Source organism: Salvelinus sp. IW2-2015, linkage group LG3 (assembly GCF_002910315.2).
Source record: "Salvelinus sp. IW2-2015 linkage group LG3, ASM291031v2, whole genome shotgun sequence".
Classification (NCBI taxonomy): Eukaryota; Metazoa; Chordata; class Actinopteri; order Salmoniformes; family Salmonidae; genus Salvelinus; species Salvelinus sp. IW2-2015.
Window position 1 is genome coordinate 27,676,751 of NC_036840.1, and position 24,220 is coordinate 27,700,970.

A 24,220-nucleotide genomic window follows, 5' to 3' on the forward strand; every position below is an offset into this window, starting at 1 on the left:
AGAAGAACTACCCTGCTTAAGCGCTTTTCAGACGTCGGCTTTTAGGCAGTCAATAAAGTTCAAGGTAAGACAAAAACGGGTCACTTAAAAAAAAAAAACGTTTTGCTCCAGCAGGCCGCTGRGTCAATCCAGGCATCTCCACATCGAAAGGTGAGAAAGGTCTGGCAGGCAAGATTATTTTGCCAGTTGGCTCCGCAGCACCACAAACTGAAAGGGGAACCTTTCCTTATATACCAACCTGGGTAATTTTCATTAGACACAAAATGTTAGAAAARAGACTGAAACAGGGAGGGACTACCTGACCCTGTCCAATAATAACTGCTCATTTTTTATTCTTACAGTGTGCCTTAATGACTATGATCCTGATTCAATGGATGATTGCAGGCACACAGTGGTTGGGACTGGAATAGCCAACATCACTACTCTCATGGGCCAATCGCATGTATCAATGTAAGTGAGTGACTGCTGCAAGGAGCCTCCTGGATAAGGCAGTCTGTCCCGCTCAGTTTATATCCAATCCTATCACTATTGAAATCTATTTGGGCTCAGACAAGTGTAGCGGGAGATACTGAAATATATTTTTTAAAGATTCACTCGAGATCAGATTCTGATCAAACGAATGGATTGAGCCCCCTTGAATGTATTGGAAATGTGCATTCTACTAATTAAAAAGGAGCCTTCCACTCAATATTATACTGTATATGCATAATTCATAACAGGAATAGTACTACGGCCTATTGGGCTTGATAGAAATGCTTCCATTCATCATTACCTTTCAGATATCGAAGGAAAAAGACAGAAGTGTAAAGGACTTTATTTATCAACACCGTCATATGCCATTTTATGCTGAATGTAGTATTGGAAGCCCTCAGATCATATGGCAGATGGGCTTTTGCTCAAATGGAACTCTTTGTATTGGATTTTCCGGTACAATAACACAGCAGAAGCTTATTTGGTTTTTACTCTGAACATTAGCCTAACAAAACCTAGGTGGCTCACCTCAATGCATTTTGGCCGAATGGTCTGACGATAATGGCATGTGGCTTTTGAGGACATTGTAGTCCTGCAAAAAAATATTATGCATTATACAAGTGTTTACTTCTGGTTATGACACTACATTGRGGATTATCGCCTCAAAAATYGACTGACACTGGCAATTCATACATTGTACTGTTCTCCTGACTCAAATATGCATTTTGTAACATTTCCACATGCAAATACAGTGCATTCAGAAAGTATTCAGACCCCTTGACTTTTTCCACATTGTTACGTTACAGCCTTATTCTAAAATGTATTAAAACGTTTTTCCCCCTCAATCTACACACAATACCCCATGATGACAAAGCAGAAACAGTTGACATGTTAAATTTATAAACGAATTTAAACTGAAATATTACATTCGCATAAGTATTCAGACCTTTTACTGAGTACTTTGTTGAAGTACCTTGGGCGGCAATTACAGCCTAGAGTCTTCTTGGGTATGATGCTAAAAGCTTGGCACACCTGTATTTGGGGAGTTTCTCCCATTCTTCTCTGCAGATCCTCTCAAGCTCTGTCAGGTTGGATGGGGWGCATCACTGCACAGCTATTTTCAGMTCTCTCCAGAGAAGTTTGATTGGGTTCAATTCCGGGCTCTGGCTGGGCCACTCAAGGACATTCAGAGACTTGCCCCGAACCCACTACTGCATTATCTTGGCTGTGTGCTTAGGGTTGTTGTCCTGTTGGAAGGTGAACCTTCACCCCAGTCTGAGGTCCTGAGGGCTCTGGAGCAGGTTTTCATCAAGGATCTCTGTACTTTGCTCTGTTCCTTTCCTTCGATCCTAGTCTCCCAGTCCCTACTGCTGAAAAACATACCCACAGCATGATGCTGCCACCACCATGCTTCACCGTAGGGYTGGTGCCAGGTTTCCTCCAAACATGACGCTTGACATTCAGGCCAAAGAGATCAATCTTGGCTTCATCAGACCAGATCATCTTGTTTCTCATGGTCAGAGTCCTTTAGCTGCCTTTTGGCAAACTCAAAGTAGGCTGTCATGTGTCTTCTACTGWGGAGTGGCTTCCGTCTGGCCACTGTACCATAAAGGCCTGATTGGTGGAATGCTGCGGAAATGGTTGTGCTTCTAGAAGGTTCTCACATCTCCACAGAGGAACTCTGGAGCTCTATGAGAGTGACCATCGGGTTCTTGGTCACCTCCCTAACCAAGGCCCTTCTCCGATTCCTCAGTTTAGCCGGGTGGCCAGCTCTAGAAAGAGTCTTGGTGGTTCCAAACTTCTTCCATTTAAGAATGATGGAGACCACTGTATTCTTGGGCACCTTCAATTCCGCATAAATGTTTTGGTACCCTTCCCCAGATCTGTGCCTCGACACAATCCTGTCTCGGAACAATTCCTTTGACCTCATGGCTTGGTTTTTGCTCTGACATMCACMGTCAACTGTGGGACATTATTTAGACAGGTSTGTACCTTTCCAAATCATGTCCAATCAATTTAATTTACCACAGGTGAACTCCAATCAAGTTGTAGAAACCTCTCAAGGATGATCAATGGAAARAGGATGCACCTGAGCTCAATTTCGAGTCTCATAGCAAAAGMTCTGAATTCTTATGTAAATAGGGCATCGGTTWTCAACATTTTATAAATTTGAGGGAACAAAACTTTTCGCTTTATCATTATGGGGTATTGTATGTAGATTGATTAGGAGTGTTTTTATTTAATCCATTTTAGAATAAGGTTGTAACGTAACAAAATGTGAAACAAGGGAAGGGGTGTGAACACTTTCCCGAATGCACTCACACCCCTTTACTTTTCCACATTTTGTTATAGTACAATGTGGGATTAAAATGAATCTCTTTTTTATCAATGATTTACACAAAATACTCTGTCAAATAGGGAGAAAAATTGACCATTTGTTAAAAAAAAAAAAAGATATATATATATATAACGTATATGTATATATATATATATATAGTATATATATATAATTTTATATATATATATATAAAACACTATACACTGCGTTTGCCCATGTTGAGTCTTTGGGTGGTGGACCATCTTGAATACATACGGGAAACTGTTGAGAGTGAACACCAGCAGTGTTGTAGCTCTTGACACAAACCGGTGTGCCTGGCACCTACTACCGATACATGTTCAAGTGCAATTAAATATGTCTGGCCATTCACTCTGAATGGTACCATACACAAACCATGATCAAGGCTTAAAATCCTTTCTTTAGCCTGGGACTGTTCTCTCCCTTCATCTACACTGATTAGTGGATTTAACAAGTGACATCAATAAAGGGAATAAGATTTCACCTGGATTCAAGTATTAACCTGAGTATATATTAAATCACTTTGGCGAGATAACAGCTGTGAGTCTAAGAGCTTTGCAACCTGGATTGTAATGTAAGTTACAATAGTTCAAATCAGTAAGGATGGTCTGAATGGTGTCACTTTGTCATTTAGTAAACTCATAATCACATAGCGTCCTTGCCACTCATCAGCATGGAAGGTAGAGTATTTATAGGGTCTTCCGCTTTCCTATTATGCTGAAACAAAAATATAAAACACAAATGCAACAATTTCATGATTTTATACTGATACAGTTCATCAGGCTGTGTGGCTGTGGAATGTTGTCACACTTCTTCTTCAAGTGCGTGTGCGAGTGTGGATATTGGCAGAACTACAAACACGATGTCGTACATGTCAAATCAAGAGTATCCCAAATATCAACGAAGAACTGGGACATTTTTAGCTCCAGAATAATGTGTACGAATATTGCGACATGGCTGCCATTACGCTGAAATATGAGGTGATGGGCGGGATGAATGTCACGACATGGGCCTTGGGATCTCGTCACGGTTATCTGGGCATTTCAAATTGTCATCGTTAAAAATGTAATTCCCGGGTGGCGCAGTGGTCTAGAGCATGGCATCGCGATGCAGCTGCGCCACCAGAGTCTCTGGGTTCGCAGCCAGGGGCTCTGTGGCAGCCGGCCGCGACACGGAGTCACGTGGAGGACGCATCAAATTGGCATAGGCGTCGTCGGGTTAGGGAAGGGTTTTGGCCGGTAGGGATAACCTGTGTCTCATCGCGCCTCAGCGACTCCTGTTGGCGGGCGGGCGCAGTGCGCGCTAACCGAGGGGGGCGGGTGCACGGTGTTTCCGTCCGACACCTTGGGTTGCGGCTGTGCTTCCGGGTTGGCAGGTCGCGCTGTGTTAAAGAGCCAGTGGCGGCTTGGTTGGTTGTGGTTCGGAGGACGCATGCGTTCGGACTGTCCTTCCGAGCGTATCGGGAGTTTAGCTGCTGAGACAAGATAGTAATTACTAGCGATTGGATACCACGAAAATTGGGGAGAAAATTAATAAATAAAAAATAAATAAAAAAATAATAATGTAATTATCCGTAGCTTACACCTGCCCATACCATAACCCCACTGCTACCATGGAGCACGCTGTTCACAACGTTGACATCAGCAAACCGCTCACCCACACAATACCATAAACGTGGTCTGTGGTTTAGGCCGGTTAAAAACAACGTTGGAGGCGGCATACGGTAGAGAAATGAACATTCAATTCTCTGGCAACAGCTCTGGTGGACATTCCTGCAGTGACCATGCCAATTGCACGCTCCCACAAAACTTAAGACATCTGTGGAATTGTATTGTGTGACAGAACTACACATTTTAGAGTGTCTTGCTATTGTCCCCAGCACAAGATGCACCTGTGTAATGATCATGCTGTTTAAATCAGCTGCTTGACATGCCACAACTTTCAGGTGGATGGATTATCTTGGCAAAGGAGAAATGTTCACTATCAGGGATGTAAACTAATTTGTGCACAAAATTTGAGAAAAATACATTTCTGAGATCTTTTATTTCAGCTCATGAAACCAACACTTTACATGTCGCGTTTATATTTTTGTTCAGTGTAGCAAGCATGCGGAATATCCTTCCCCTATTCACTTCACCCATTTGAAAATATGAAGCGTGGTACTCAGTGTAATGTTGGATTTGCCCCAAACATAAGGCTTTGTATTCAGTACATAAAGTTTATTTCTTTGCCACATTTTTTGCAGTTTTACTTTAGTGCCTTGTTGCAAACAGGATGCATATTTTGGAATATTTTTTATTCTATACATGCTTCCTTTTCACTATGTCAATTAAGTTGGTATTGTGGTATAACTACAATGTTATTGATCCATCCTCAGTTATTCCTTATCACAGCCATGTAACTGTTTTCAAGTCACCATTGGTCTCATGGTGAAATCCCTGAGCGGTTTCCTTCCTCTCCGGCAACTGAGTTAAGGATGCCTCTATCTTTGTAGTGACTGGTTATTTGATACACCATCCAAAGTGTAATTAATAACTTCACCATGCTCAAAAGGATATTCAATGTCTGCTTTTCTTCTTACCCCATCTACCAACAGGTGCCCTTCTTTCCGAGGAATTGGAAAACCTCCCTGGTCTTTGTGGTTTAATCTGTGTTTGAAAATCAATGCTATACTGAATGACCTTAAAGCTATATGTATGTGTGGGTTAGAGAGATGAGGTATTCATTAAATACAAAAATCATGGTAACCCCTATTATTGCACACAGAGTGAATCCATGCAATTTATTATGACACTTGTTGAGCACGTTTTTTCTCCTGAACTTATTTATTTCTTTGTCATAACAAAGAGGTTGAATACTTGAATCAAGACATTTCGGCTTTAAATGTATTCATTTGTAAAGATATATATATAACATTTTAAAAATTATGGGGTATTGTATGTAGGCCAGAGACAAAAACATCTACATTTAATCCACTTTAAAATTCAGGCTGTAGCAACAAAATGTGAAAAAAGGAATGTGAATCATTGGCAGTCGGTGCCATTTAAGAGTTTTTTTTATTAGCATGGCCTTACTTATGGCTCCAGGTCATCTACAAGACCCTGCTAGGTAAAGTCCCCCCTTATCTCGCTGGTCACCATAGCAGCACCCACCTGTAGCACGCGCTTCAGCAGGTACATCTTTCTGGTCACCCCCAAAGTCAATTTCTCCTTTGGCCGCCTCTCCTTCCAGTTCTCTGCTGCCATTGACTGGAACGAACTACAAAATCTCTGAAACTGGAAACACTTATCTCCCTCACTAGCTTTCAGCACCAGCTGTCAGAGCAGCTCACAGATACTGCACTGTACATAGCCATCTATAATTTAGCCGAAACAACTACCTCTTCCCTACTGTATTTATTTATTTATTTTACTCCTTTGCACCCCATTATTTCTATTTCTCTTTGCACATTCTTCCACTGCAAATCTACCATTCCAGTGTTTTACTTGCTATATTGTATTTTACCTCGCCACCATGGCCTTTTTTTGCCTTTACCTCCCTTATCTCACCTCATTTGCTCACATTGTATAAGACGTATTTTTCTACTGTGTTATTACCTGTATGTTTGTTTATTCCATGTGTAACTCTGTGTTGTTGTATGTGTCGAACTGCTTTGCTTTATCTTGGCCAGGTCGCAATTGTAAATGAGAACTTGTTCTCAACTTGCCTACCTGGTTAAATAAAGGTGAAATACAATAAAAATGTCTATTACAGCATATTGGATGGCTATATTTATATTCCAGCTCAATGTCACATCTATAGGTTTAGTCCTACTCATGATACTCAAATTTTCCATGTACCCATCATGAGGTTGCTGCAACCTAGCCTATTAATGAACGTTTACAACGTAGGCGCAAAGGTCAAGAGAATTGAGTAATTAAGGTGACAGACACATTCAATACCACCTTGCACACTCTTGCCTGTATGTATCTGATCTAGGGTGTAATCCTTAATCCAACAGTTGCAAATTACAGAATCTATTGGACAAATTCAGATATGTTTACCCGAAACATTTGACCCAAGTTAAACAATTTAAAGGCAATGCTACCAAATACTAATTGAGTGTATGTAAACTTCTGCCCCACTGGGAATGTGATGGAGAAATAAAAGCTGAAATAAATCATTTTCTACTATTATTCTGACATTTCACATTCTTAAAATAAAGTGGTGATCCTAACTGACCTAAGACAGGGAATTTTTACTAGGATTAAATGTCAAGAATTGTGAAAAACTGAGTTTAAATGTATTTGGCTAAGGTGTATGTAAACTTCTGACTTCAACTGTATGTATGTATGTACGTATGTATGTATGCACACATACAATTCTCGCAACTAAGCGCTCTCCTTCTCTCCCCTTTTCCGTGAACTTCGATGCACAACACATCAGCTGTCTGTGACCAGGCAAAAAAAACTTTCCAAGCCAAACCTTCATATCATAACCGCCTACATAGTTGTCCTGTCATAGTTCTATTAGTTCTAGTTGACTAACGCGTAAGGAAATCCGCTACAATCACATAGCACAGTGTAGTCAGAAAGCAGTTACACCAGCGGGCCCCGGTGGCAATACATTAATAAAACCAAAAGCTTACCTTGACTTGAGAGTTCCAGCGTTGGATAGCCATATCCAGATCGCTAATATACCATGCCTCTCTGTTTGAGCTGGGTGTTTGAGTAGGCCAAAATATCTAGCTGCATTCGCAAGCTAACTGAACGTTAAAAAATAATAAAATCAAAAATACAACCAAATATGGCACATCGATCTGTCAGAGCTACATGATTCTGATATTCTAAGCTCTGTTGTGGTTGACAGTGGTTGACCTTAGCTAAGCCTCAGGTGTTCTCCCTCTCACTCTCTGAAATGAATTTATTCAAAACTATTATCTTGCTCTCCCTTTGATTCAACTACTCACCACATGTTATGCACTGCAGTGCTAGCTAGCTGTAGCTTATGCTTTCAGTACTAGATTAATTCTCTGATCTTTTGATTGGGTGGACAACATGTCAGTTAAGGCTGCAAGAGCTCTGATAGGTTTGAGGACGTCCTCTGAAAGTTGTCATAATTACTGTGGAAGTCTGTGGAAGGGGGTGAGAACCATGAGCCTCCTAGGTTTTGTATTGAGGTRGATGTACCGAGGAGAACAGTAGCTAGCTGTCCTCCATGGTGCAGAACCCTATGGGCCCTGGTCAAAATCAGTATATAGGGAGTAGGGTGCCATTTTTTACAGATAAAACATGTATTTTTTATTTTAAAATACATGTGCAGGTGTGGTTGGAAACCCAAGGTGTAGGGTGCCATTTGGGACGCAATTAAGACATTTATCATTTGAAAACCTTTGCGATAACTTGATGGGTGGCATCTGTATTCCTTAGGCATGTGACACATTTGGCATTGTCCATCATTGTACGGTATAGGAACTATACATTGATATTTATGATATGGTGCATGGAATTAAAGCCTTTTTGATCGGCAATTAGTGGTCAGATCAGGAGGTCTCCATGGTTTGGGAGGCATAAATACGAACTGTCATCGTCATTCATTTGTATGCGACTGGAGGTGCACTTGCTCATTACGGATTCAGACCCAAACCTGCCTTCCAAACAGGCCATAAATTAACCCAAGTCCCTCCATTTAGCAGAAAAAGCCCTGTTTTGTTTGCGTCCCCACCACATCTAGTTAAGGAAAAAACCTCCAAACCTAGCAAAGCTTCAATATCAATCTTCTCCTCAGAAAACGTGTCACATTGTAAAATACATATAGACAAATGGATCACACTTTACAGAGTAGTAAAGAGGTTGATGTACTGGGGCTTCGTTGGACTATGTCAGTTTAATAGCTTCTGGGTGCCTTTTAACACCAGGAGGATCATAAGAGACGCTAGGATTCCTTCAAATGCTAAATCGACATTTCAGGAATTATAGCCAGCATATAAATTATTTCACATCAATCTTTTTCACACTCACACGTCAGGTCAGGTCGCACATACAGAGATAACTACCAAACTTAAACCTTCTGATTTGATTCATTCCTGTTGTGGGAGGACTAGGTGAATCAAAGTGGACTGATTTTAATAAACCAATGGAAGGTTTCTTTCATATGGTAACTGAATATAATTGTGTATATCACATAACTCCCATGCCTTACGTATATAACAGTTCTACACATTGTTCAATAATACCATAAATTAAACGTATAACTGGTGAGAAAAGAAGTTGCCCATGTACTAGTCCTTCTAGTGGGTTTTACACCTTCGTAACTAACATTTGATTACTCCGAATGACACCATCACTTCAGATGAATTTACCTATTCCAGGATACACTAGATGTCCACATACTTTTGGTKATCTYCTCTTCGAACATCTCATTGCAAAATCATGGGCATTGATATGGAGTTGGTCCCCCCTTTGCTTCTATAACAGCCTCCGCTCTTCTGGGAAGGCTTTCCACTAATGTTGCTTCCATTCAGCCACAAGAGCATTAGTGAGGTTGATGTTGAGCGATTAGGCCTGGTTCGCAGTCGGCGTTTCAATTCATCCCAAAGGTGTTCAATGGGGTTGATGTCAGGGCTCTGAGCAGGCCAGTCAAGTTCTTCCACACCGATCGACAAACCATTTCTGTATGGACCTCGCTTTGTGCACGGGGGCATTGTCATGCTGAAACAGGAAAAGACATTCCGCAAACTGTTGCCACAAAGTCYGAAGCACAGAATTGTCTAGAAAGTCATTGTATGCTGTAGCGTTAAGTTCCAACTTCACTGGAACTAAGGGGACTAGCCCGAAACATGAAAAACAACCCCAGACCATTATTCCTCCCCACCAAACTTTACATTTGGCACTATGCATTGGTACAGGTAGTGTTCCTGGCATCCGCCAAACCCAGATTCGTCCGTCAGACTGCCAGATGGTGAAGCGTGACTCATCACTCGAGAGAAGGTATTCCCACTGCTCCAGAGTCCAATGGCAGCGAGCTTTACACCCCTCCAGCTGACGCTTGGCATTGCACATGGTGATCTTAGGCTTGTGTGCGGCTGCTCGTTCATGGAAACCAATTTCATGAAGGTACCGACGAACAGTTCTTGTGCTGACGTTGCTTAAAGAGGCAGTTTGGAACCCGATAGTGAGTGTTGCAACCGAGGACAGATTATTATTTATTTTTTACACACTATGTGCTTCAGCACCCGGCAGTCTRGTTCTGTAAACTTGTGTGGCTTATCACTTTGCAGCTGAACCGTTGTTGCTCCTACATGTTTCCACTTCACAATAACAGCACTTGCAGTTGACCGGGGCAGCTCTAGCAGGGCAGAAATTTTACAAACTGACTTGATGGAAAGGTGGAATCCTATGACGGTGCCACGTTTGAAGTCACTGAGCTCTTTAGTAAGGCCATTCTACTTCCAATGTTTGTCTACGGAGACACATGGCTGTGTGCTCAATTTTATACACCTGTCAGCAACGGCTGTGGCTGAAATAGCCTAATCAACTCAWTTGAAGGGGTGTCCACATATATATATAAGTATATATAGTGTACATCAATAGAAACCCTAAAAGGTCACCCTATTTAATCAAAAGGAGGGCTCTTCTAAGACACTACTGTAAGTAAAAGGTCACACTCAATAAATCTACAGCAACACTCATCACGTCAAGCTTCTATCCCTATTCTATAAATCCATCTGCTATTGTCACAGTTACAGTAGGCCTATGAACAACAATTAAATAGACGACGACAGTTCTGAATTGTATTTCCTTTACATCTGAAGGGATTAAGGACGCATGTCCATTTGTGAACTCGGCGGCACTCAAAACTACAAAGCAAATACARCACATTCAGAGTCTGAGATATCTGGTGTGAGGTTTGAGTTGTAAATTGTAACGCTGCTCAGCCTAACTGTTTTGACCCCCCCAGGGACAAGTTAAGTGGCAAATTGAAGGTGGAAGGGAGGTAGCAGATTATTGAAAAACTGCAGGCTCAGGGAAAGTCAACGAGCAAAGAAATTTGACTGGGTGGGGGGGGAATACGTAATTGGTCATGCTGGGGCCAAGCGCACGCCACACGGGTCGAGCTCTGCCCTCGCTGACATGCCACCCTRGTAGGCTTTTATTCAAATTGAATGCATAAATGACTTGAATTAATGTGACGTGGCACCGGAACTCGGGAAAGATGGCCGACGGGCTATTTTTATGTGTATCGTTTCCCGTCTTTATTGGATGGACCGCAACAGCATAACGGGTTTCATTGTAGGAGTCATCAAATCAACGGGGGCCAAGTTGATTTAGAGTGATTTTATGTTCCATGATGGTCACATTCCCTAATTTTCTCTCTGCCTCTGACTCAACCCATAAGTTTCCAGTGCATTGTCTGATTGACAAGCCTACTGGAAGCAGCTATGACAATTCCATGACTATGACAATTCATAAGCTGCTCTTTTAAAAKACTGCAAACTTATGGGCATGAAATCCCCCACAACTCCATCCCGCCTAAAAGCGGTCGATCATCGGGCCCCTACTAGGGCTGTGATGGTCGCGTAATTTTGGATGACAGTTATTTGCCAGCCAAATGYCCGCSGTCACKGTTAACTATCGTTCTAATTTTAAGACGCAAATTCTCTCCTCCTGACTACATGTGCTGCCATAGAAAWATAATGAATAGAATGGGCYTCCAGATTCAAATCAAWGATGGCATAATAGTGGACTGTCGGCCATTGCAAGTGTACCCARAGGAGCAAAGCAGTAAGTAAAAGCAGGAAATGTACACCAATACGTGCTGTGATTTGTTGATCAGGTCAACTGAAACTACAAAAAATATATTCCATTGCATGAGCTACATCACGTAACAATTTGAATGAACATTCTAGATTACTAAGGAAATGATTGCATCACTATACCAGGCAGCCACTGCGAGTGTACCCATACYTTTACCAGTCAAATTGACAGGGTTAGAGGTTCCAAGCACATTTCCAGTCATTCTAGTTCTATGTGTGCTGCTGCAGGGAGGAGGGTGTTGCTTAGGCAACCGAAAACCTTGCTTGTTTCAGCAAGGAGCAACAAAGTTTCATCACGTTGTTAAGATTCCATGTTACCGCAGAAACTGATTTCATTTTCATGACGTCTTCAACCATAACCATCGTTACACGGTAAATTGTGCCAGCCCTAGACCCTACCCTCGTACCCTCTTCCCAACCGCATTTGGGGGCAAACTCAGCAAAGAGAAAGGTGCTGGAATGAATTTGATAATCCCTGTCATAAGGGAGAAGAATGGGGTTATTCGAGGATAATGYATGGGTTAGCAAATGAGAGGGATGGTGGGATGAATGCATGTCTTCGATCACACTCACATTGCCACACACCGCATCATTCTCCTCAGTCTGACAATAGAAAAMAAAAAAATAACACTACGTGACTCATAGGGCACCAAATGTGTGTGTCTGTCCGTCTGTCTGTCTGTGCTTGTGTTTTAAACCACTCAAAAACCCTTAAGAGCTCAAAACCTTTCCAGTTCCATCTTTTGTGCGGAGCCAAACGCTGATGCAGAAGCACTTAACTTGTACCACAATAACCCCTGTCATCTCACTACTCTGACCCTGCAAATCGCCCGCCTTCGATATATAGAGCCGCGGCTACGGGCCTCAAATATGCCTTTTGTCACTTCCTGAAAGCAAACCTTGGCCTTAATGGCTCTTATGTTCTGTATCCATGGTGTTTCCTCTAGGCCTTTTCTTTTAAAACACTCAAACACTTCGAGGTCATCCCTTTTTCCGAGCTGCAGCATCAAGCATCCAATTGCACGACCCTATCTTTCAAACATGTCAATCGAGGAAGGATCCACCACAATGCTCTGGACACCTCAATACAGCCTCATTTTCTACCGGACTTTCCTTTTGTTGACAGTTTGTGAAAGCTTTTCACCCCAACCTTTCTGTCCGAGCTCTTTGTAGCCCAGGACACTGAAAGTGTTGAGCGAGACGTGCCTCAAAGGACCTTTACTTTCCACGGCCATGGTTCTTTTCTTTTCTGCCACTCTTTTCTTCTTCTGTCACATTCCTGCCACAGACGAGTRCTGGCAGACCGGCTTGTCTCACCTTAACAGCATGATCACTCCTGTCCTGGAGACCCCAGAGAGCCAAGGCCCTCACACTGGCAGCAGGGGCCTTTTTGGCCTACATGAGTGTGTGTGTGTAAGAGAGTCGGGCAGGTAGCCTGTAACTGTTGTTTCCTTGGCATCTGTCATTCTACCTGGTTGTATGCAAGGATTTAGCCAAGCCTGGCTATTTGTACCCATAAAGGACATGATTGATTGCCTGGCTACCCAAACTCCTTGCTTCGGCCAAACGCCACAGACCTTAGTTTCTTCTCCGCAATGAGTCTAGATCTGAATACCTCCGACGATTTCTAGAACACAAACATTCTAACCGTTCTGATTGGTCCCAGAAACCAATGGGTTGGGCCAGAGCCAGGACACACGTAGGTCAAACGGCATTTCAAAAATGTGTCATTGGTTTCGATACTCTGATTGGTTAGAGATGATCCCYTCGCTGATGACTTTGGTTTTGTACAACACCCCTCGTTTTGACATCACCACAAACAACTTCAACGATGGCCGTCTCYGACTAAAGTATGTAACGAACGATGGAGCAGCAGCACTCATTGAGTTGTCAGGCAATATGATTGATGCTACGCTAGCATTTCTAAAGCCTTTATTCCAGGTCGAATCACAAATGTCTAACAATGCAACCGCCAGCTGCATACGGCAATCCGTAGGGATCCAAGGTCAATTTTGACAATCATACATTTACCCCCTCATGCCATCCAGCAACCCAKAAATCTATTCCAACACCAATTTTGGCAATGACCAAATTGGTTGAAAATTCCAAGCCACATTTGGTGTGACCTAAGTGTTATTTTGGTTTGTCAGGGAAGCATTGAAGGGGAGGGGGCAAAAAACACAATTACCAGGTGCTGCTGGCTTCGCCTCTCTTCCTGTAATTGTTTTTCTGGCTTCTATAAAGAAACTAATTTCCCTCATTAAACACAATGTACATGGAGACAGAAGGCAGTCGGTGCAGAAGCCACAATGAACAAATGGCTTTTGATTGAAGAACAGATGATCGTACATGCAGGCGCCGAGATGAATATGAATTTCACCCCRGAAACCAGTTTGTACATGTACCTGAGCAATAAGATGCATATACTGTTACATGAGCCATGTCCCGCACCCAAACAGGCAAAGGAAAATAGATTGAGGTGATATTCCACCAGTTAGTGATCAAACCACTTCAACATTCAACACTCCCCCTTAATAGCTTCCCTTACTGTACCTCAAGCAGCAACGTTGTCTTAGGGCTGAATGTGATGTACAGGAAGTGTCCATTGATTTTGTTCAAAGACGACTCATATTCAGATAAATCACAACCTCTCATCCTAAAGCTATCAACTAATTTGAGCTCTGAAAATAATTAAGGCCTAGTCTGTAGCAAGAGGGAGATTAGAGTGAGACCGTGAAAGTGTGAGAGCGCCGCAATTTACAGACATCTAAATACCCTCCATAGCCTAGTAGCCTCTAGCCTTTGTAGGCTATTCAAATCGATACAAGGACAGTACTTTTTAACTCCAGCAAAAGCCTTAATTTACAACAGAGGAACTATTAAGTCATATCCTATACAGTTCAATCGATGAAGAGAATTGAAGAGCTCATGTCTCGATTCATACTGTAATGGCAAATGTGATTCCACCTGCTGCGTATTAATGTTCAAAATGAAAGAACAAAATCACATTAATCAAATAGACTTTATGAAAACGCAAATACACTCACTGAGAACTAAGACAGTGCATTTGGAAAAAGGGAGAAAAAGAAAAATGGAAAAACAGCACACAAAATGAGATTGCGTCGGAGGACGAAATGCAATGGCAGCCCATATGGAAGTAGTCAGGATTGGTTTTGGTGAAACCTAAGTTCACTGAGGACACCAAATTAACCCATATCATTATAAATTGACGCCATTAGCGGGAATGTGAAGCAACGAAGAGGGGAGGGCTTACATCATGAGAGTAATATAAAAACACAGAGGCTCTGTCCAGAGAGACAATGCAGAATAAAGACCTCCAAGTGGAGCTGGCAAGAGCCGTTCCAACCTATACACACCCATCATCCGGGTTAAGAGAGATAACCAGTTGTTGCGTAGTTGTTAGAGAAACGTCTCAGTAAAACCATCTTTGTCAAGYCCACAAAACGAAAGACAATAAAAACGAGGGAAAACAGCCATCCTGAAGGGTAAACCATTCATAAAAGGTACTATAACCCTTTATAAGGACCTTTATAATGCTTCACAAACCATTCATAAGCAAATGTCATACTAAACAGTAAAAGGGTATTTAGCATTTGGCAATGCATCAGATAGATGTAAGTACTGGTTATATCATTACACCTTAATTGTATGACTTTGCTTACAAAGCATATAGGCCTTCGAAGGTTTCATGAGGGCTTTGTTAAACCTTTGTTGTTCGAGCAACATCATTGCGGGACCTTGTCAGCTGCATATCCTGTATACAACAGCTGTTCACTAAAACATTAGGCTCTCAGTAGGTAGCTATCTGCCTGGCTTGTAAACATGGGTGGGACCACCTGGCTAGAATTAAACATTGATAACCATCCACCGCACCGTTGATTCAAATAACTGCTTATTAAACCCAATTAAATAATTACTTCCAAATTTGATTATTTTAGGCCTAGATTGATCAAATCAATGTGTTTGAGCTAACTGCCCAAAAACACTCCCTTTCCTTTATTTATATGTACCAGTTTGATTGAATTCCAGCCCAGAACYAATAGATAAAGTTTGGTTTAGTGAAAAACCACCTACTAAGCCTTAGAACACCTAAAGCAGTAATGTCCATAGGGTACCACTGATTGTTTTCACACAGGTAAGGGCTTKCGAGTGGCYCAGTGGTCTAAGGCACTGCATCTCAATGCTAGAAGTGTCACAAGACCCTGGTTCGATCCCAGGCTGTATCACAACCGGACATGATTGGGAGTCTCATAGGGCAGCGCACAATTGGCCCAGGGTAGCCCGGTATTGTAAAATAAMAATTTGTTCTTTACTGACTTGCCTAGTTAAATAAAGAATCGAAGTACCAGCTCTGGGGTGCTGTGTGACTCCCTAATTTCCTTTTTTTTTGGCAATAAAAGGCAGTTTACAGACAGAGCAACTGTTGCTACTGACAGGATTATCAATTTTCCAGACATGTTGACTTTACATCATAAGCGGTTGGCTAAAATGAATTAGGCAAGACATCCAGAATGCACTGCAATGGGGCGGCGCCACAATAAGAGGTAAATCAAGGTCAGCATCTCTCAATATAGTCAAAAGTAAAATCCGTCAGACATTCCACCYTTGGGACACTTTGTCCACAGCTGTGGAGCAAATATTATGAAGAACGACATGGCATTGGATAAGCAAAGACAAGATACATTGAAAGTAAACTACAGGTTGACATCCAATTAGACAGAAAGCTTCAACTGTCCTCTCGTTATTCCTCTTGGGGGAGAATGTCAAGGTCTTCGCCGTCTGAGGTAGATGGCTGTGTTAGTTTTGTTGTGGGCATGTTTACCGTACACCCACCACATTGACGATATTGCTGTAATCACGTGTCACCGCCTTGGGAGCACTTCACAGATGATGAGACAGAGTCAGCGACAAAGAGATTGCGCGCTAGTAGGCCTAGCCCTGGGTAGAATGTCTGGGAAATAACTGTTATCTGATGGGACGGATTCAAAATAAATGAATGTTACCGACTCGGATCCTAATTGGAATGTTTTATGTCGCACCCGCACAATAGCCAGTCACTCCTGTTAGTCCATTCCATTTCAAATTCAAAATGGCATTGCGGACAAAATATCAAAACATATTGAAATGAGACAAAAGACAACTAAGATCACTGCTGTGGAGGGTTAAGAAAAGTTCTGATCAAAATGTTAGCCTAGCTACCGCTGCCAGTTTAGATTTAATATGCATGAATCAAAGCTTATCTACAGTGTTTGTCCAACACCCACAATTTCCAGACAAGAGCCTATAGAAGCCTGTAAGCTTCATGGTAGTAAGGCAGAGGTAGGCAGAGGTGTTCAGAGCTGTTGTTGATAGGCCTACCTCGGGAATCACAATGTAAAATCCATCACTACATGAGTTGAAATACATTTCTATAACATTATGCAACACAACATATAACCTATGCTCTTTGTGCAAGTGATGTTTGATAAATAAATATATAAATTAGCCCAACATGCATTCTTTGGAATGAGATGATCAACATAAATGTAACCAATTCTGGTTGCTCATAAGCCTACAGTTCCTTTCTGGTGAGATGCAGAAGTGCCCCACTGCTCTACTGCGTCAGTTTTTCCCCTTTAACTTGCATGGTGGCACTAAAAATTGTCAAAATTCCAAATGTAGGAAATTTGCCAAAAAACTCCATCCATTTTCCATTTTCCCTTGAACATCTTATTGTATACAACCCCTGTTTCAAGCAGACATGGCATGTACGGGACTACCTGAACGGTTTTGCAGTGTATCCAACACAAACTTAATTCATTGCAATACATTCATCATCCAACTTCACATTGCTTTTGCGCAATGTAAAAATCGGTGCACGTCCTTTCAACATGCTCTGAAAGAAAGGTAGTGAATGGAGAAACGCACCTTGCACGAGCATAGTTCCAACCATTCCCTTCACAATAAACCATGATGCACCAAACTATTTGAAATGTAAGCATCGGTTCTCGTGTTTGGCTAGAGCAGGACGGACGCGCTCATTGAAAAAATGCCTATTGTCTTTAATTAAGTGACGCTCGTTAATCACCGCAACAGACACCAGAAAGTATCGATATCTTGACTAAGCAATTCATTGCAAACTGCATAGCCAATAAATAATGCCGACAAGTTTATTTAAAAATCTAAGTCTAGCATCATTTTGGGGGGGGATACAGCCTAGCATATAACATCACTAGCCTACACATTGCATTGAACACTCAGCGTTGTCGCAAATATTGGATATAGGAGAAACTGCAGGTAGCCTAATTGAAGTGCATATGCGCATCAAAATATAGATGCAGATGAAGCTAAAATCATATAGTCTACATTTTAGTAGAATATTCTTACCGTGTTTTAGAAGATGATACCGGTGAAAACGAGTATACCCTTCAAGTAGTCATCCCATTGAAAGTGTAAGTAATAAAATTGCTCACACAATATTGTCTTTCCCCAATGGATAGGCTATCGTACTTGCGCACTGAAAACCATGCAGATTTCAATCTACTCAGATGATCGAGGGAAAAGAACGCGATTCCCAAATATTATTTCGAATAACTCCGTTAAGGCTATAGCCTATTCTTTCACGAGTCCGGTAAGTTAATAGAAGAGCTGGAAATGTCTGTAGTATGATCCGTGTAGCCTATAGGCTACTGATGATATTGCGGGAGAAAGCCTACACAAGGAGCCCGTTCTATCTAGATGTCAATCCCTCAACAGTGACACACGTCCTCTTTTGTGCAGTAGCTAGGCTACATCATGTCCTAAAGAAAAAGCTCAAAGGCGTAACATGTTATGCCAACAAAAACAAAAAAAAGAGTATCCAAAATAATGTATTTAGCCTCTTGTTAGAAAAGGTCCACGGCAAAGAACTCGAGAAATTGTTTCCAAAGCTGAGCTCTCGGCGCATGACAAACCAAATTCGGAGCACTGCCTGAGAGAAATGCGGTCTTGACTCGACTCAAGGTAGAATGCGAGAACGGCGAGAGGCAAAACTCGGATCTGGATTGACGCTCACAACATATACTCGGGCTCCACCTAGCAGTAAAGATGGGATAAAAATGCAGCCTCTACCTGTATCATGCTTAAATTACTCATGTCAAAGTCATATTACATTTTGTCCGGAAAATATTGATGTGTAACAGACGGCCTTACCAGACTAAGTGCGTCCTAAAACTACTTGGTAAGGCTGTGGAAACGAGGCAATTGTCAACTGCTAGCAACACCGTAGGCATCTACTGATCGGTATAAGCATGTCAAATTCTTAGTTTGCACCTTTATAAAGCTGTAGGCTAATACACCGTTTTAAGATTGCTTGAAATTGTGTGACTGTGAATGTCTCCAATCTCMAAAATGTAAAGATTCAGATTATGAATTGATGAATGGTTTCCAAATCAATCACCAATAGCAGTCTTTCTTTTACATACAAATGTTTGAATATCAATGACGTGTAGACTTTGATAGTGACGCACATTCATATTAAGTATACTGGTACACCTTGAACTAGTGCAGACAGTGGTACATTTTTCAACGGGGCTTGCATTTGAAAAGATGAACCGTTATCTTTAGCCGGCACTGCTTGCCATGCACCCCAGATGCAAATGGTTTCTGCAGTTAGTGAGCTGACCAAAACTGGATGTCATTACTGTACAGATGTAGGATCTTAATTTGATCACTCTTTTGTTGCTGAAAATGTAATGTTCCTGCACAGCAGAAAATGCAAACTTGTAGTTTATTCAAGGTTTAAAAAGTTTGTAATTTCCACTTTAAAATGTCATTGGATTTGCCCTAAGGAAAAAGGGTATCAGCTCTTACAAAAAAAAGGTACACTAGCCTAATTATAATCCACATAATAATTCACATTTCTTGTTGSTGCAGAATTATTTTCCTGCTGTAGTAGTCTGGCTCAAACTAAGAGCCTACATCTGTACCAGTGTTTGAAAACCCTGGTTGCTAGCTTCTGTGTGGCTATACGCTCCCCTAAAGTATTTATTTGGACAGTGAAGCTAAAACTTTTAATTTGGCTCTCTACTCCAGCATTTTTTATTTGAGATCAAATGTTTCATATAAGGTGACAGTACAGAATGTCACGTTTTATTTGAGGGTATTTTCATACATCTGTTTACCCTTTTAGAAATMAATGCACTCTATGTATCTAGTCCCCGATTTGAATACGTTTATTTTTTCTCATAATTATTTGGACAAATTCACTTATAGTGTATTAAAGTAGTCAAAAGTGTAGTATTTGGTCCCGTATTCCTAGCACGTAATGACATGAAGCTTGTGGCTCTGCAAACTTGTTGGATGCATTTGCAATTTGTTTCGGGAATATGTTTTCCCAATAGGAACTGAATGATGAATAATTGATTGTGTCATTTTAGAGTCACTTTTATTATAAATAAAAATAGAAGATGTTTCTGGATCAGATCTGAACACTTCTACTATGTGGATGCGACCATGATTATGGATAATCATAAATGAATCATGAATAATGATAAGTGAGAAAATTACAGAGGGACAAAGATCATACCCCCCCCCCAAAAATGCTAATCTCCCCTGTTATTGGTAATAGGGGAGCATGTTTTAGGGGGCATGATCTTTGTGCATCTGTAATTTTCTAACTCGTCATTATTCACGATTCATTCATGATTATCCATAATCATGGTCGCATCCAGATTGATGTAGAATTGTAAGGAAACATATTCTATTCTTATTTACAATAAAAGTGACTCCAAAATGACTCATTACATTATTTACCATTCATTTATATTCTACGTTAGAATTATGTTGTGCATAATCTGAAACACAACCAAAACAAACTGCAAATGCATCCAAGACGTTGGTAGAGTCACAAGCTTGATGTAGTCATTGGGTACTAGGAATATGGGAACAAATACTCAACTTTTGACTAAACTGAATACACTATTAGTGAATTTGTCCTAATACTTATGACACCTTCATATGGGGGATTAGAACATATAGCACATTCATTTCTAAACAGTAAAACAGATATGTATGAAAATACCCTCAAATAAATGGTGACATGCTGTACTGTCCCCTCATGTGAAACATATGATCTCAAATTAAAAAACGCTGGAGTATAGAGCCAAATTAAAAGTTTTAGCTTCACTGTCCAAATAAATACGTGTAAGAGTGTATATAGCCTATAGCTGTAATATAGTGCTGCCATCTTGACTGCGTTAAACAATACATGAAAACTGCCTGCACAAGAACATTTTCCACAAACAATCATGTGAATGTCATACCACTTATGGAAATGTCACCACATCTGAGATCTTGTACCATCACACATTTCAGAGACACAAATGAGACCGAGACAGTTCAATAGTATAGGTCTCCATGTAACACGTCCCAAATGGAATCATATTCTCTATAGTACACTACTTTGCAACAGAGCCCTATGGGCCCTGGTCAAATGTTGTGCAGTAAATAGAGAATAGGGTGCCAAATGCAGGAGGAGAGATTGAGAGAGACAGAGAGGCGTGCGTCCTGCTGCTGCATCATGTTACTAACTCAGGCCCCCTCCGCCACACTTGCAGCCTTACCACTGGGCACAGATGTCAATTCAACATCTATTCCACGTTTGTTTCAACGTAATTTAATTGAAATGAAGTGGAAACAACGTTGATTCAACCAGTGTGTGCCCTATGTGGTATGGTGATTATGGAGCTGTAGTGACTAGATTTAGAATAGTGAGTTTCATTGAGTGGAGGATACCATTATTGAGTCATTTGTGAATAGACAAGGGCGCATTTAAATGTATTATTACTTGTAAACACGACCATTGAGTTACTGGACAATGTATAATTGCGTGTGTGTTCCTGCCAAATACAGCTGCCAACAGCGGGGTTTACCAACACAGACAGTTAAGCACCTGAGACACTATCATAAATGAACATCATAAAGTGATACATAGCACCATAAAAGCTCAATGCACAAACTTAACATGCCGCTGCGAAACTATGCCAAATATAAAGCCATTTAGGAAAATGAAGCCTTATGGGGAGACGAAGGAAACCCAACAAAGTAGGACACAATCTCATTATGCTTCCAAGCAATTTCATCTTGAGTGTTGACTCTTTAATTGTACTGAATGCTTAAAGTGTTGAAACAACTGGAAGTCTAGTTGTCTACTTATTGCGGTAAAATGTGTGAATGCGCAGTTGTTTTTGCATTCTTTATAGAGGGTTGTTTTAGATTTAGATTTTGAACATCAGTATCAAGATAATGAACCTAGTTTATGCTACAGGGCCATAATTGTTAGGCCTTTGAGACACTATGTTGGGTTACTACTTTCTTACTAATTGATTGTAGGCTTTTAAGTAAGCACAATTGAATATTATGTTTTCATGCTTGCTTTAGGCCTACTTTCTTATGGCCTGAGGTAGTGCACATAAAAGTTCTGTTGACATTTGGAAGGCCTACCGACAATTACTCTATACTGTTAACCAACATGTAGCCTATTTTACTCACATACAAATGGATGGAAACATGGTTAAGTGTTAACATGTCAATATTGCCGAAAGAATTTGCGAAAAAAAACAATGCAGTTTGTAGTCTGATGCTGACAGTCAATCGCCTGGCTGATGCAAATCACTTGGTACACAGCCAGGAAGAGCTGTGACGCTACTGAGCACTAATAATTCTATTTTCAACTGATTATGGCAGAAGGCCGAGTATGCTTATCTTAATCGGCGAAAACTCATAATCGAAGTAAGCTTACGGCGATTAAAACACCTGGTTTTCTGAGCAATCTTTAGAATTATTAGGACATGTAAAGAGTTTAATCGCCGTTCCAGTGGTGTATTTAATCTGCGCATGTGCCAGCACCAGGTAGCACATCCTTCCCTCTTATGCGCAAGTGAAGTGAGTTTGGGAAAAACTTAAAGTTTGCATCTTGTAAATAGTTTTCACATATATACGTTATATGTCCAAACTCAGAATCAAARAGTATTTGCAAAAATAACATGGTCACTGTGTTAGAATGTTTATTTTGATTGGCTATTTCCTGCATTTAAAAAAAAGTTCCATCAGTTGCCTGATTTCAGATGTGTCCATGTAAACAGGATTATTTGGGAAATCGTTCTTCATGCAATGCATGTAAACGTTTTAAACAAGCTATTATATTAACATAACTGTGCTCACTGGTCTGGACAGGAACCCGTGAGAAAGACAGAGGAGTACCAATCGGTAAAAAAGCACAGCCCCCTCTGGTGTCAGCCAAACTAGACAGTCATAGTTTGCGCCTTAATCATAGCAATAGTGTCACACTTTGGACACTTTACGCTTTGAACACACCAAAAGTGTCATTGCATTTTGGTACACKAGAATTACATTCATTTCCAATGAAACGCTGCGTTTGCCTTGCAGCATTGCTGTGCAGAGGCAGTTGCAGTGTGTTAGGTGTGGTGCATATGTTCGATTTATCGAATGTATGGTCAAACTGTATGCATAGATGGCTTGACAGAAATGGTAGCAGAATGTGAATATTGAACTTTGGTTGCATACATATTCAGATGATGCTGCATACTATTTTGCACAATGACACTATTGGTGTGTTTGAAGCATCATTGCGCAAAATAGAACGTATCATCATCAAGATATGTGTGCAACAAAAATTCAACATTCACCTTCTGCTACCATTTCTGTTAAACCGTCTACCCATACAGTTTGACGCATAGGATTAATAAATCCATAGTATGCACCACACAGAACGCACTGCAAGGCAATGGCAAGGCAAACCCAGCGTTCCATTGGGAACGAATGTACTTCTGGTGTACCAAAATGCAATGATGCTGTCAGTGTGTTCGAAGCGTCTGCAACGCAATCCTGCAAGGCAAACGCAGCGTTCCATTGGGGATTCATGTACTTCTGGTGTACCAAAAATACAACGATGCTGTAGGTGTGATCAAGGCGTAGGTCTACCCCGGTCTATTGTATTTTTTATGCATAGTTAAACACTCCTATTGCATTGTAGGCTATATATTTGGTAATTGAGATTGTATTACTTGAATAATGTGAATAGTGATATCATGACTATATGGATTGATTATTGGTCTAAAATGGTAAGGTCCATGTTGAGGGTTTCCCATCCTGTCTAAAACCTGTCATTCCTCTTCCAGATAGGGTAAGTTTGTCATACTGGCATTCTATCAGGCGTGATTGAGGCCTGTGTTATTCAGAGCTCTGTTTTGAGTTGTTGATTGTTTTTCATTTATCTGAGTATCAAATTTTATTTGTCACATGCGGTGAATACAACAGATGTCGACCTTACCATGAAATGCTTAATTACAAGCCCTTAACCAACAATACAGCTCAAGAAAAATAAGGGTTAAGAAAATATTTACTAAATAAAGTTTAAAAAAAGATATGTTTATATGTTTCCTGTCAATAGTCTACATCATGCTTGTTATTTTTTGTTGTAAATATGTGTTACAGAAGTTTGCCACCTTTAGCTTCTCCACTAATAAAAGCCCTTACTCCGGACATTGCAAGGGGAACATCATGTCTGCCTCCTCACTGCACCATCCATTGTTACGGCC

General features: G+C 40.9%; 1 protein-coding gene across 2 annotated transcripts in view; it reads right to left on the reverse strand.

The window, feature by feature from the left end:
• Window positions 1-18,607, reverse strand: part of LOC111954048 (adhesion G protein-coupled receptor L3) — a 314,128-nt gene extending 295,521 nt beyond the window's left edge. For both annotated transcript variants that reach the window (XM_023973590.1, XM_023973557.1), the window contains exon 1: window positions 18,009-18,607. The gene's annotated coding sequence lies outside the window, so the exon portion shown is untranslated. The remainder of the gene's footprint in view (window positions 1-18,008) is intronic.
• Between the last annotated feature and the right edge of the window lie 5,613 nt (window positions 18,608-24,220).